Raw genomic sequence first — 12,440 nt, forward strand, 5'->3', positions numbered from 1 at the left:
AGTGGGGCACACCAGATGTGGATCTTCTGGCCTCCCATCTCAATCGGAATGTGCCAAGATTCGTGTCCAGGACAAGAGATCCTTGGGCAGGCACGTCAGGTGCGCTGGTGGCTCTGTGGGATCAGCACCAGCTGATCTACGCCTTTCCTCCACTGAAACTGTTACCACGTCTGCTTCGTAGAGTGGAAGCCGAGTGGATCCCAGTAATACTGGTTGCCCCAGATCGGCCACAGCGTCCTTGGTACGCAGACCTAGTGCGCCTGGTGGCAGACAATCCCTGGCGACTGCCGTTGTGAGAGGACCTTCTGTCTCAAGGTCCGATTCTCCATCCTGCTTTACCATCGCTGGCTTTAAGGGCATGAATATTGAGAGCCAGGTGTTGAGGAACCGGGGTCTGTCGGACTCGGTGAACCCAACTATGTTGAGAGCACAGAAATCTTCTTCTCGGAAGATATATCTTTGTACCTGGAAGGCCTACATCTCTGTGTGAGGAGAAAGCCTGGCGTCCGCGCTCCTTTTCTATATCCAGGATCCTGCTGTTTCTTCACCAAGGGGTGGGCCAGAAATTGGCGTTAAGCACCATTAAAGGACAAATATCAGCTTTGGCTGTCCTTTTTCAGCAACCTCAAGGTGTGCGACATGTAGTCCCTCCGGTGTGTCCACTGTTACCCCCGTGGGATCTGAACCTGGTATTATCGGCACTTCAAAAACTGCCATTTGAAAATATCAGAGAGTTTCTCCTGTTGACTTTTTCCCAGAAAGTGGTCTTTCTAGTGGCCATCACATCGGCCAGGAGGGTTTTGGAACTGGTGGCCTTGTCCTGCAATTTGTCCTATCTGATTATCCCTTAGGATAAGGTGGTGCTGCGTCCTCAACTGTGTTTTCTGTCCTAAGCCGACACATCCTAAAGAGGTTGCCCTTCATGCCCTGGACGTGGTTCGGGCTCTGAAGGTGTATTTGTCTGCCACGGCTTCCGGAAGTCAGACTCACTGTTTGTTTCAGTGGCTGGTCCAAAGAAGGCATGGCGGTCTCGTCGGCCACCATTTCCAGGTGGATCAGATAGATTGTAGTACAAGCCTACACCTTGAAGGGGCAGGCGCCCCCCTTTCCGGTCACGGCCCACTCCACGAGGGCAATCAGAACGTCTTGGGCCTTCCGACATCAAGCGTCTGTCGCTCAAGTGTGTAATGCTGCGAACTGGTCGTCTGTCCACACGTTTACAAAGTTCTACAAGGTAGATGTTGGTGCATTGGGTGATGCCTGTTTTACCCGCGAAGTTTTGCAGGCGGCTGTATAGTTGCAATTGCATATACAATTTTTTCATTTTTTCTACCTTTTTGGGTAAAAACGCAGTACCTTTAAGTTAATGCACTGTTGCATTCGTTACCGCAGTTTTTGATGCGGTTTGAGGGTAGTGCTTCTCTGTTGAGGAGCACACTGTTTTTTTGTGGTGGTTATTCCACACACTGTAGTTTTTTTGTGGGTAAAGTTTGTACTAGTTCCCACATGCCATGGTGGATGCAGTTTTATGCTGTTTTCCCACCCCTCGTTTTGGCACTGCTTGGGGACGGCCCAATGGTCTAAAGAGAGAAGCTGTGTCAGTCGGTGAATTGCAGAGTAAAGGATTTTACGGTGAGTGGAAAAAATCCTATTTTTCCTGGCTATCTCAGATTCTCTCTCAGGCTCCAAGACTCGCTTAGTTGCCTCCACTCTCTCAGCCCAATTCACATGGAATTTCTTCAACATGGAGTACTGTCTCCTGAGTAGATCACCCCTGTTTCCTAACAGGAGCACATAGCTGTCTTCAAACAGGAGCACACCTACCTCCTGGCTGGAGCCCTGAGCTTTACGTAGGCCTCACCTATAACGAGTATGCACACTCAGGCAAACTGCAAGTCTCCAATAAGCCCTGGACACAGGAGTTAAGGCCTCATCCCAGCCTAGACACCTTGATGTATAGAAGAAGGAAATATGGACTTTGTAGGCACCACTGATAAAAAACAAAACACATTTTATTTGTAACAATACACATAAAGATTATAAAAAATCATATAAAAACATCATTGTAGCAGCCTATAGTTACACACTTAATATCTCCAATAACAGCCACTTGAATTGAAAGTGCAGGGCCAGGGGACCACGATAGCACTGAACATGGCTGAAGAGATTTAAATAGTAATATTGCAAAAAGTTTGCTTCTCCGGGAACTTATAAATATTTTTCCAGGTAGAATAAAGAGACGCCAAGTAAGTATATAATATCTATTATATTTGGTACATCAACAATATATTTAGAACAAAGTAACAAGACTGTGGTTGAAATACAGCAACCCTTAAGCCCCGTACACACGAGAGGACTTATGTCTGACAGACTTCCGAAGGAGTTCCGTCGGAGTTCTGACGGAGTTCCGACAGAGTTCTGACGGACTTTTCGGCTGAGCGGACTTGGCCACACACAATCACACTAAACTCCGACGGATTCGAACGTGATGACGTACGACTGGATTCGAATAAGGAAGTTCATAGCCAGTAGCCAATAGCTGCCCTAGTGTCGGTTTTAGTCCGTCGGAATAGCATACACACGAGCGAATTTTTCGAAGGGACCGGGTCCGGCGGAGTTCCTTCGGGAAAATTTGAAGCATGTTCCATATTCTAAAGTCCTTCGGACTTTGGCGAGTCAAAAGTCCGTTGCAGCCCACACACGATCGAATAGTCTGACGGACTCAGTCCGTCGGACTTTGGATGTTGAAAAGTCCGCTCGTGTGTACGGGGCTTCGGATTTTGTCTGACGGATTTTGCCCGAAACTTGTGTTGCATACACACGGTCAGACAAAGTTGTCGGAAAATCCGATCGTACGTACGTGACGACGTTATTTCGTTACGATGGGACTACGTTCAGGTTAGTAGCCAATAGCTTTGGTCTAGGAATTTGATCTGAGCATGCGTGGCACTTTGTCCTATCGGAATTCTCTACACACAATCGGACAAAGTCCGATCGGATCATGTTGTCGGAAAGTTTTATAACCCAGCTCTAAAACTTTGTCTGTCGGATATTCCGACAGAAACAGTCCGATGGAGCCCACACACAGTCGGATTATCCGACAACACGGTCCGATCAGACATTTTTCGTCAGAATGTCCGACCGTGTGTACAAGGGCTAAGAGAAATTGCATGCATAAGTGAGCTGTGCGCACATGTGGGGACATACCAGATGACAAGAAATATTAAAGAAACATTAGAATAAACACAATAAATGTGTTAACTCAACATATACTGCAGAGAAAAAAGAGGGAAGTCGCACCACCACTATAAATGCTGCTGATATATGTATGGTAGAAACTAGATGTAAATAGTGAGAACAGCACCAGCACCTAGTGGTTACAAAACCTCTGGCAAACACAGTGATGTAGTAGCCTTATATATGTCCCAATCAAGGGAGTGGAACCAAAGGCACCGAAGGCTTCCGCATCACCTGACCCAGCCAAATAGGGATGCGTACAAACCACTCCACCGTTCTAACATGCATATCCGGCTGGAATGATCAGCAGCCACAGAGCGGAAGCGGGGCAACGAGCGTCCCAAAGGGGACTAGGAAAGTGACTAACTAACTAAGCCTCAACACAAGGCACACTGAGAACCGCCCACGCGCAGTTCCCCGGGAGCCATGTGACAGCTCAGAAAGCTAAATGACAAATAAACTTCGGTGGGAGCAGTGAGCCAGAAGGGAAACACCCCAGGTTAGTCCCACAGTGCGGCAGCCTGACCTGCATGGATTGCACGATATAGAGCCGCAGCTACCAGGCCGCAAATCTGCCCACATATCTCAACATGCAATTAGAGGGCTGAATAACAGAGACAGACAGACAGTTCATACATATAACATATATGCCTGAAGAAGAGAAAACATGTTTTTTATGTAGTATACTTAAAAAATACATTTACATAGGGGCGTGGCCGGGATGGTGGACTGAGCAGACGTGCTGCCTGAGCTTTGCTGGTGAGACATCCATTGAATTATCCGTTTGCGGTGCCAAATTTTACCAGAAACCGGTGTATGCCTTCAAGAAGCTCGGGGGGTCCCAGAAGGGCCAAGAAGTTGAGGTTCCTCTCGCCCGCTGAGCATTTGGAAGACCCGACACAGCGGCCTGCTTCAGTGTGCCTCAGCAATATGGCGTCGCAGACAGACCGCGTGGAGGACGCTCCGCCTGGGATCCCGGAGGTGATGGCGGCTATTACGGCGTGTCAGGCTGCCCTAACGAATAAAATCGAGGCCGTACAGCTGGATGTTGGGCTGCTGAGGCAGGATATTGATAAGATCCGCTCCCGGATTTCGGTGGCGGAACAGCGGATTGGAGATACTGAGGACGCGGTGACCAGCCATGAGGCCTCCATACGGGCGCTTCAAACGAAGGTCAGGGCATTGGAATACCGAGCAGAAGATGCCGAGAACAGGAGCCGATGTAACAACCTTCGTATTGTAGGGCACCCGGAGGGAGTCGAAGGTAGAAATCCGACCGTCTTTACGGAGGACCTGTTGCGTTCGGTTCTTCCTGCCGCACAGCTGTCCCCGTACTTCACAGTGGAGAGAGCGCACCGGGTCCCACGAGGCCCAGCCCGGAGGGCGCTCCTCCGCGCACGCTGATCCTGAGGCTGCTGAACTTCCGCGATAGGGATGAACTTCTTCGCGCGGCCAGAGCCGCGGGTGACATTCCATATCGAAACGTCAAGCTTATGCTGTTCCCCGACTACACTCTTGAGACACAGCGGCAACGCAGGTCGTTCGATGCGGTCAAGGCCGCTCTGAGGAGCAAGAACATTCGGTACAGCATCCTGTTTCCAGCCAAGTTACGTGTGGTTGACGGTGAGACTGTGCGGATCTTCACTAGCCCTAAGGATGCTAGCGCCTGGCTGGACACCCTTCCCCGTGGGTGAGCTGTGGATCGAGTACCGGGAATTGATCTGCTTTCCATGTAAACTAGGGGTGAGCTGGACATGGACTACCTGGGAGGGAAGCTTTGCCTCTGTTTATTTTCCCCGTTCAGTTCTGGAGGGTGCCCCACCTTTTTCTCCTTCTTGTTTTAGTTGTGGGGCCTAGCAGCCACCCCTGGCTATCCCTTCTATTTTTGAGTTCTTCCTTCCTGTTTTGTTCTTTATTTTGGAAGTGTTGGGCTCCCTGAGATGGCACTAGTTACGCACTTTTGTCTGGAACTTATCGCCCCGGAGCTATTGTTTTACTCCTGGGGGTCTCCCTGGACTTTTTCTGGCATACTGAGACATTTTCTTTTGTTTTTCTATTGTTTTCACTGGTAAATATATTTTTATTTTTTGTCCGTACTCCAGCATCTCGGGACGGAGACATTGACTGTAGTTTCTACTCTTTGTATTCTCCCACTGTTCTGTGGTTGGGACTGTCGGTGAAACCCTGAGCGGGTGCGAATCCGCTGCCATTTACCCCATCTGAACTTGTTCATGTTTGTTATTGGGGGGTGTATGTGCCCTCCACGGTTGGGAGGTGCACGGGGAGGGGGGTGGGGGGGGACGCCTGTTGCGACCCATGGGTTACTGGGTTTGGGAATGTATAAGTTCTGTTTGATTGGTTTGGTTGGTTTGAGAAGACATGTGTGGGTTCTATATGTGGGCTGTTTTTCTGCTAATACGTGGAGAGCGGGTCGCGGGTGCAGAGGGGGCCTGGAGACGCTGGGGAGGTTCTGGTCCTGTGGAGGGGAGGATGTTTGGAGATGGCGCACCCTTGTTGGGATCCTGGTTGGATGGCGGAGCAGAGATCATGGCTGATTTGACAGTTCTTTCTTGGAACGTCCGTGGCCTCAACTCCGCCCTGGTATTTAAATTTGTGCACAGATACACTCCCAGAATTTGCATTTTCCAAGAAACGCATCTTATCGGTTCCAAGATCTTAGGTTTGAAGAGGGCATGGGTGGGAGCGCATTATCATGCCTCCTACTCTAGCTTTGCCAGGGGTGTTAGTGTGTTAGTGCACAAATCACTGGATTTTCAGCCCATGCTGATCAAAACGGATCCGGAGGGTCGCTTTGTTTTGATTCATGCGCTGATTTCCGGCATCCCCTTTGTTATTGTGGGCCTGTATTTGCCCCCCCCGGCAGACAGTGCTCTGCTATACAGTGTGATGAGGGTGGTGGCTCAGTTGGGGGTGGAGCGGGTGTTACTGGTTGGGGATTTCAATTTAGTTATGTCTAATACCTTGGATAGACTTCATCCCTCCCCTGTGTCCAGTTGTGGGTTGTCCAACTGGGCCTCTGCATTTGGGTTAATGGATCTGTGGAGGCACTTCCACCCCTCTGATGCACAGTAAACCTGCCTGTCCGCTACCTATCGGACATTGTCCCGGTTGGACATGGCTTTTGCGTCCTCCGCTGTGCTTCGGGAGACGGTCTCTGCGGAGATCCTCTCCCGGGGCATATCGGATCATGCTCCCTTGCTGGTGTCGGTTGGAGGGGTGGGGGCGTCGGGACCGAGATTGTGGAGGCTGTCGAAGTACTGGATTGAGGAGGTGGGCATCCGGGACGAGATCCCAGAGGCGTTGTGTGACTTTTGGATACACAATGAGGGTTCTGTCGACCCTTTGTGTGCCTGGGATGCATTCAAGGCCTGGATTAGGGGTGAATACATGCGAAGGATTTGTAAAAGGAAGAGGGAATACGTGCAGTCTCTGCGGCTATTGGAGGAACGAGCGCGAGATCTGGAGGGGAGGTTTGTTACCAGCCCGCAGCCTAATAATTATTCCCTTTGGCAGGGTGCCCTTCGGGAGTTATCGCTGCTCAGGATTGACCTGACCAAGAAGTCCATGTTGTCCAGTGCCCAGAGGGTGTTCGAATATGGGGATAAAAATGGGAGGCTTTTGGCCTGGTTGGCCAAGGGACAGTGCCCGGTGACCCACATAGGGCGATTGAGGGATGCCGGGGGTGCCCCCCTGACCACCCCTGAGGCGATTAACGACCGGTTCCTGCACTATTATCGGGGACTCTACTCCTCTAGGGTCGGTTATTCGGAGGTGGAATTGGCTGGGTTCTTGGATGGGGTGGACTTCCCATGCCTGAGCCCGGCTCGGCGGGAGGACCTGGAGCGGGATATTTCTCTTGAGGAGGTACAAGTAGCGATGGGGTGTATGCAGGCGGGTAAGGCCCCGGGACCGGATGGTCTCCCAATCGAATTTTATTCTACACATCAAGAGTTATTAGCCCCGCTGTTGGTCTCCCTTTTTTCCCAGTTTGCGGAGTTGGGCTCTCTCCCAGATTCAATGTCTGAGGCTGTGGTGGTGTTGGTGCCCAAACCCGGTAAGGATCCTGAAGATTGCGCAGCTTATCGGCCTATTTCGCTGCTTAACGCAGACGCTAAGCTGCTAGCGAAAATCTTAGCACGCCGATTGATGCAGGTGCTGGAGGACCTAATCCACCGGGACCAGACGGGGTTCATGCCGGGGAAGGGCACTGATATCAACATTCGCAGGCTCTTCCTTAATTTGGACATGCCTCATGACAACATGGGCACCAGAGTCATAGCCTCTCTGGATGCAGAGAAGGCTTTTGATTCTGTGGAGTGGGCCTACCTCTGGGAAGTGCTCCAAAGGTTTGGGCTGGGTCCTAAATTTTTGGGTTGGCTGCGGATGCTATATGGGAGTCCGAGGGCCAGAATTCGCACGAACGACACCCTTTCCGATTTTTTTCTCCTCCAGAGGGGCACCAGGCAAGGGTGCCCGTTGTCACCCAGCTTTTTTGCGTTAGCCCTTGAGCCCTTGGGATTTTAATTAGGGAATCAGCGGAGGTCAAGGGTCTTAGAGTGGGCCCTCTGGAGGAGAAAATCTCGCTATATGCGGATGATGCCCTGTTATACTTACAAGATGCGGGGGCCTCACTGCAGGCTGCCCTGGATATTTTCACTGAATTCGGCAAATATTCGGGCTTTCAGGTTAACTGGTCTAAGTCTATCCTATTCCCTTTAGATCCTCAGGCGAGGGTGTTGCAGTCACCGTCCCCGCTGGTTTGGGTGGAGGAGTTCAAATATCTGGGAGTGTTGGTCACGAGGGAGACTCGGGCATTTCGTCGGCTTAATCTTCAACCCCTGGTAGCGAAATTTAAGGACCATTGTGTTAAATGGAAAGACTTACCCCTGTCCCTATTGGGTCGGATTAACATTGTCAAGATGATGTTCCTCCCGCGTTTTTTGTATATGTTCCGCAACTGCCCGGTGTGGCTCCCTAGTTCCTTTTTTAGGGAGCTGGAGGGACACATGAGCACTTTTCTGTGGAGTGGCGGGGCCCCTAGGCTGGCTAGAGCTACCTTGCAGTTGCCGGTCCGGTGTGGGGGCTTGGCTTTGCCGAACTTGCAGGTTTATTATTGGGCGGCGATCCTAGTATCGGTGAGATGGTGGTTTGAACAGTCGGGGGCCAATGCGGCGGTGGGACTGGAGGCGGCGGCCTTGGGTTCTATGCGAGAGCTCGGGAATCTGGTGTACAGGGGTCCTAGGGCGTATCGATCTCTTCCGTCTGCTACCGAGACAACCTTACGGGCTTGGGCGGTGGCTAGAAGGCGATTCCTTCGGGAGGATCAATATTCGCCCTTTGTTCCGCTATGGGGTAACCCGGGCTTCCCCCACTTCCAGTCGGTTCCGGACCCTCAGGGACATTTATGCCGAGGGGTCCTTACTGCCCTTTAGAAGTCTAGTGGAGGGGTCGGGGCTTCCTGGGTTTATGCTGTTTCGTTATTATCAACTGCGACATGCGGCCAGGGCACAGTTTCCCAGGCCTATTGTGCTGTGTGCGGACCCGGTTGAGGATACCCTGGCGCAGGAATCTCTCAAAAAGACCCTTACCACGCTGTATCAGGTTCTGTTGCGCTCCGATTCTCCTAGGATGAACATCCTCTGGGACAAGTGGCGGGCAGACATCCCTGGTTTGGATAGGCAGGATTGGGAGGAGTGTTTTGAGGACGGGTCCCGGCTGCTGATCTCCTCTAGGGACCGGCTGATCCATACGAAATGTTTACACCGCGTGTACTTTACGCCGCAGAGGCTGCACAGAATTTATCCTCATCGGTCCCCGGAATGCCCCAGGTGTCATTACCCTGAAGGCACTTTTCTACACATGTTTTGGGATTGCCCCTGTATTGCAAAGTTCTGGAGGGATGTTTTCGATTGTATTAATATTCGCCTGCAATTAGCAGTACCTATGACGCCCGAGTTCGCCCTCCTGGGGATTCAGGAGGATGAGCAGTGACCGCGGTACAGTAAGCTGTTGCTTTCCCTCCTGGTGTTTTACGCCCGGAGGGAAATTCTCCGGCACTGGATATCGTCTTCGCCCCCTACGGTGAAATCGTGGGATGCTGCGGTTAATGCTGTCCTCCCCCTATATAAGCTGACTTATCTAGTTAGAGGGTGCCCGCAGAAGTTTGACCGGGTATGGTTACCTTGGGTGGAACAGTTTTGAATTCTTGTGGTATTGAAGGTGGACCCCCCCCCCTTTCCCCCCCCCCTTTTCCCTTCCCTCCCTCCCCACCCCCCTCCTTCCTCCGTACTTGTATTTCTGGTAAGGGTATGTAACGGGTCTGATTGTGAGCCCGTTTGTTCAGGAACACTTTCCTTTCTTGTAGCTTTGCTTCTTTGGCTCTCTTGTTACGATGTATTAATTATGGATAACTTTTGTGCTGTACCAGTCTGTTGAGATGTCTGTATATTGCTTGTTATATTCTGTCTTCTCAATAAAACCAACCGTGTTGTTAAAAAAAAAAAAAAAAATACATTTACATATGTTCAACAGTTTAAGCAAGTGGGAACATCTATTCACTACTTCTTAGATTTTAAATTATGGCAACACATCATGTTAACCATTTACTAGATGGGCGAGCCACCTGAACAAATCCAAGGTAGTCTCCCAAAATGAATAATACCGAGTGTATATATAGTCCTATATCTACAGAAATGCCTTATAGGATTGTACCTCATTAATTCCAGGTGAATAGGTAGCATTAAGACGCTCTATCCATTTAGTTTATTGGTGCAAGATCCTTTTATCCCAGTCACCTCCTCTGGGATCCTGTGGAATAACTGCCAGGACCAGAAGACGGGATGAATCAAATCTGTGGTAAAGGTCTAAGGCCCCATTCATATCTGAGCATAGCGTTTTCAGGCAGAAAATCGTGCGATTTTACAGTGATTTTGCATAGTTTTTTTTTTTTTTTATTTTTTTTTTTTTCAAAAACATTTTATTGAAGATGCAAATCACAATACAGAAAGTACAAACAGTGTAAAATCAAAAAAAAAAAATGAGTCAATGGCATTTGTTACAACTTATAGGCGAACACAGGCGCCTTGAATGAAAGACAAGATATAATATTAGACAACAGTATGCTATGCGTGACTATAAAGGGGTGCACTAGCAAATGAAAATATATCGTGTGACATTTATAAGGTATCTAACTTGCTACCTGTGGATCATAGGTGTTTAATCGAGTCTCTGAAGATGTTTTGTTTGATTTGGGCATCCCTTTCAAGGCACATTAAACGTTAAGAGTATAGACAGAGGAATAAAGCGATTTTTGTGAATAACTATTGGAAAGTGTGTGTATAATCTATCAACATGAGTATTTAGCAAAATATATAAGGGGTTTTGTAGACTTCTGAATCCTGGGAGTCTAAGAGGTTATATGCTGTGATACAATAAATGAGTTCATTTCAAGGGGTTAAATTCCTATGAAAGAGGTCCATGCCTCATTCCTGGCTCTCAGGTCTGCATAAGACTTTTGTACTTATCAGAGGTCTGAAAATGAATCCAACAGGCCCATGTAGTTGTGAACTTTGCAGGGGTATCATTGGCCTGGTGTATTAGGTCCTCCATAGTCATTACATTGTTAATGCATTGAAGCCAATCCTTGAGTAGGGGGGTGTCATGGGAGCGCCACTTCCGTGGAATTTTGCATAGTTTTTTACCGCGATTTGCGGTGGTTTTTACCGCATTCGCCGCGATGTTGTACAGGGCAAAAGGTCACCAATGTAAAAAGAAGAAAAAGGCCCAAATCTGCCCAATTCAAGCAACAAAAAAGGGTCCAGAACTTGTTTGAGCTTCAGGCATTCAGCTTTAGGCGACTTGGAGTGGAGATGTGAACCATCTCCATTGAGAATAATGGATTTTTTTTCCCCTCCAGTGTTTTGTAGCTTCAGGCTTCAAGCTACAAAATGCTCAGGTGTGAATGAGGCCTAAGTGTCTGCTTACAGGTGTAATCATTTTACCATTGGTAGAGTAATAGATGTGGTTGTGAAGTTTCTAAGTTGGTGGATGGTTTTGTAGAGCATTCTACGTTGACAGGTAATTAAGTAGACTACACCCTGGGTACCACAGTCAGCCCTAAAACGAGGGTGGAACACTTCCCTGTTGTGGAGTGTGAATCGGGACCCTGTGGACAGCCAGGGGCAAAAAGTACAGTGACCACATTGGTACATCCCTTTACTACTGGTTTGTGTTCGTGAGGTAGTGGTATAATGACTGTTATTAAGGTTATCACTTAAGGACCTTGCATGTCTGAAAATGATATCTGAGAAATCACGAATATATTTAGTAAGCGTCGGGTAATTAAGGAGAATGTGCCAGTTATGGGATAAGATATTTCGGAGTTGTTGCTGCTGGTCAGAATATTGAGTGATAAATTTCACCGTGGACGTGAAGTCAGTTTTGGATTTGTAAAGTAAATCTCTATGAGACTGTTTTAGTGCCTTGTTGAAGGCCTTACGTAGCAATGATTTGGTATCCCCCCCCCCCCCCCCCCCGTAGAAGGCGTCGTCACAACAGGTTGGCCTGAATTTTAAAATCAGTAAGATGTGTACAATTTCTTCTCAATCTGATGTATTGGGCATAAGGAATGCTACGGACCAATGGATGAGTGCTGGAGGCATTCAAGATAGTGTTTCCTGTAGTCACTTTGCGATCCAGAGTGGTGGCCAAACAGATCTTTAAAGATATAAAGAAAAGATATAATGTCAGAGTGACTATTAACAGTATATTTCAAGTTAAATGTGTTGTTGAGGTTATTTACAAAGATGTCAAGGAGTTGCTGGGTACCTGTCCAGAGAATAACTATATTGTTGATATATGGAAGCCATGTGGCCACATGGCTCGTATATGTGCTCAAAGTGTCATCGGTCATATGTTTGTCATCAAACATATCACACTCCTACACCCCCCTCCCTCCAAGGTACAGATTGGTGTAGGCTGGTGCACACCTTGATGCCTTCAGACTCTGGATCCTGATCCGGGATAAAAATACACAGAGAAAGCTGAATACCCAGTTTCCTGTGCTCAGTACAGACACTCTGGAGCTCTGCACTCTATATTAGTGTGAACTATGTGTTGTTTTCCCCTACCTATAATCACAGAGTGGCAGGGCCTAGCACTGTCACACTCTTTATATACACACA

The 12,440-nt window shown here is 48.7% G+C and overlaps 1 protein-coding gene across 3 annotated transcripts in view; it reads left to right on the plus strand.

The window, feature by feature from the left end:
• The window catches only part of MYO15B (myosin XVB), a 337,586-nt gene that overhangs the window by 256,161 nt on the left and 68,985 nt on the right, over positions 1 to 12,440 (plus strand). The gene's annotated exons all lie outside the window — the stretch shown is intronic.

Source organism: Lithobates pipiens, unplaced genomic scaffold (assembly GCF_037356315.1).
Source record: "Lithobates pipiens isolate NorthernLeopardFrog02 unplaced genomic scaffold, aLitPip1_a1.2 Scaffold_28, whole genome shotgun sequence".
Taxonomy (NCBI): domain Eukaryota; kingdom Metazoa; phylum Chordata; class Amphibia; order Anura; family Ranidae; genus Lithobates; species Lithobates pipiens.